Raw genomic sequence first — 2510 nt, 5'->3', positions numbered from 1 at the left:
AAATGTTTTTGTTACTTGTTTAGTTTCTTTTACAAACTTATTTAAGTTTTTATTTTTCTTCTTAGTTCTTGGTTTAAGACTTTCTTCATCACAGGTATCTTCACCTTAATCATCGTTAGCTATTTAGTCCTAATCAAAAATAAATACATAAATAAATAAAATCACTTTCTATATATTGTTAATCTTCTTTGACATTCATGTTCATCTCCTTTTCAGATCTGTCTGCACTCTGTCCCGTATTTCTGGCTTTAGAAACTCTCTTAATAGACAAAGAAGCTTCTTTATTCTCTCACAGTAAATACATATCTTGTTTAGAAATTCAGAATTTACAATTAAACAAGTCTCCTCTACCAACTTGATATCCATGTGCATCACGTTCAGGATGTGTTCTCATCTGCTTCTGACTCTTCAGCAGGAGAAACAGCCATCCTCCTCCAAGTATTTGTATCTATCACTATCAAAGTCTTCCTTTTCTAAATCTTCACCAACCTTTGTTTGTTTCAGTGATTCTTTAAGGTGGTATTTATACTTCAGTTTTTCAATATAGTTAAAAAATCCTCTTGCAACAGCTTGCTCAAAACTTAAAATTTTCCTCTGAGGTAATGGTTTCCTTCTAACCTCAGATTGCAAAATTGGGAATCTAGGTCTTTTTTGTTTGATTTGTTTTTGCTTATTTGTGACGTTCTAGCATTTCTCTCTTTTTGGTCTTCCTCTTGGTATTAATTTTGGCTTGTATTTCCTCTTTTTACATTTCTTTTTTTTCTTGAATATTTCAAAAATATTTTCAAAGTCAATGGTTTTGGTTCTATAGATGAGTCTCTTGAATCTGTTTGAACACTCAAAGGTATATGGAACAAATTTGCTCATGGGGATTCTTTGAATTTGTTTAGGTAAGGAAGGTACACATTATGTTTTTGTTACTTATTTATTTTTCCTTATGTATTTAGTACAGGGTGTTCCGGGTCTCACTACTAGATTGGACTCGTCGTGATTCTCCTATTTTCAGCCTCCCAAATGCTGGGATTACAGGCATGCGTCACCATGCCCAATCTCATTGCTGTCTCAGTGCCCCTGGGGGTGGGGCCAGCACAGCATGCCAGGGATCGAACCCTGGACCTGGCTGCTGCACTGTGCCTCAGCAGGAGCTTTGATCTGCCTATTTGGCTGGCCCTTCACATGTGTTTTAAATAAGCTGCTACCAGATGAAGAGCCATTACTTTGATTTTTAATTTTTACAGCTGTATCAGATGACATATAGTTAATAGGACCCTTAAAAGTGATTTTTTTTTTTTTGGAACTGGGGATTGAACTCAGGCCCTTGCACTTGCCAGGCAAGTGCTTATTCTACTGAGCCATCTCCCCGGCCCCTCGTAAAAGTGATTTATTCATCACTTTTTTAAATGTATTTAGCACAGGGTCTATAGAGTCTCACTACACAGATCAGACTTGTGGTGATTCTGCTTTGAGCCTCCCAAGCACTGGGATTATAGGAGTGCACCACCACTCCCAGTCTCAATCACAGTCTCATTGTGCCCCAGGAATACCAAATCTGGTTTCTGTGTCTGCCTAATCAGGGGCTTTAATTCATATCCATCATTTTTTTAAAATCAAATTTATTGAGAAACAGCAATGAGACAGTTTTAAAACAGGTTAATAGGACAGTTACAATAATTAATACATTGCATATTGTTGTCTTCATAGTATTCACAGTACGAGATGCAGACATGATATCCTGTCCAAACACTTTTAGTGCAAATCTTTTTTCTACAATGCTATGTATGGTTAGATTTCAAAATTTCTGAGTAAAAATAGGTAATTGTTTATTCCATCACTTTTTCTTGGTCTTAAGAGTTTCTCCTCCAGCTGCACCACAGGAAAAACAAAACAAAACAAAGCAAAATGAAACAAAACAACTGTTGGACAAAACAAAAGAGAGGATATAAATGAAAGACCATTTTATAGTGAAAAATATGTATATATAAAATAGGATAGATATAGAGCTTTCTGCTTTCTCTTAGTTCAATGAGAAGAAAGATTTGTACTCATTATTTAGACGAGATCATGTCTGCATCTTGTACTGTGAATACTATGAAGACAACAATATGCAGTGTATTCATTATTATAACTGTCCTACTAACCTGTTTTGAAACTGTATTGTTGCTATTTCTTTCTCATTAAAATTAATTTAAAAAACTGTTGGTAAATTTTTAATTACATGTTCAATTTCATTGACTGATACTGCTTTATTTAGAAATTTTGTAGCTTCTTGAATTAGCTTTGGTAATTCATTTGTATCTAGGAATCTGTCTGTTTCTTCTATGTTTTCTGTTTTCTTAGAACACAGATTCTGATCTGGATTTCTGCAGGATCTGTTGTGATTTCTTCTTTTTCATTCCTAATTGCTGCATTTGAGTTTGTTTGTTTCTCTGTCTCTCTCTGTCTGTCTCTGTCTCTGTCTCTCTGTTTCTGTCTCTTATCCCTTGTCTGTCTGTCTCTGTGTCTCTGTCTCT

General features: G+C 35.0%; 1 pseudogene; it reads right to left on the bottom strand.

Annotated features, from left to right (window-relative positions):
• Nucleotides 1-408: 408 nt before the first annotated feature.
• On the bottom strand, nucleotides 409-1254 carry LOC101583719 (annotated as a pseudogene).
• Nucleotides 1255-2510: the final 1256 nt, after the last annotated feature.

This window comes from Octodon degus, unplaced genomic scaffold, assembly GCF_000260255.1.
Source record: "Octodon degus isolate 3935 unplaced genomic scaffold, OctDeg1.0 scaffold00147, whole genome shotgun sequence".
In the NCBI taxonomy this organism is placed as follows: Eukaryota; Metazoa; Chordata; class Mammalia; order Rodentia; family Octodontidae; genus Octodon; species Octodon degus.
This window is presented reverse-complemented; position numbering and strand designations above follow the sequence as displayed.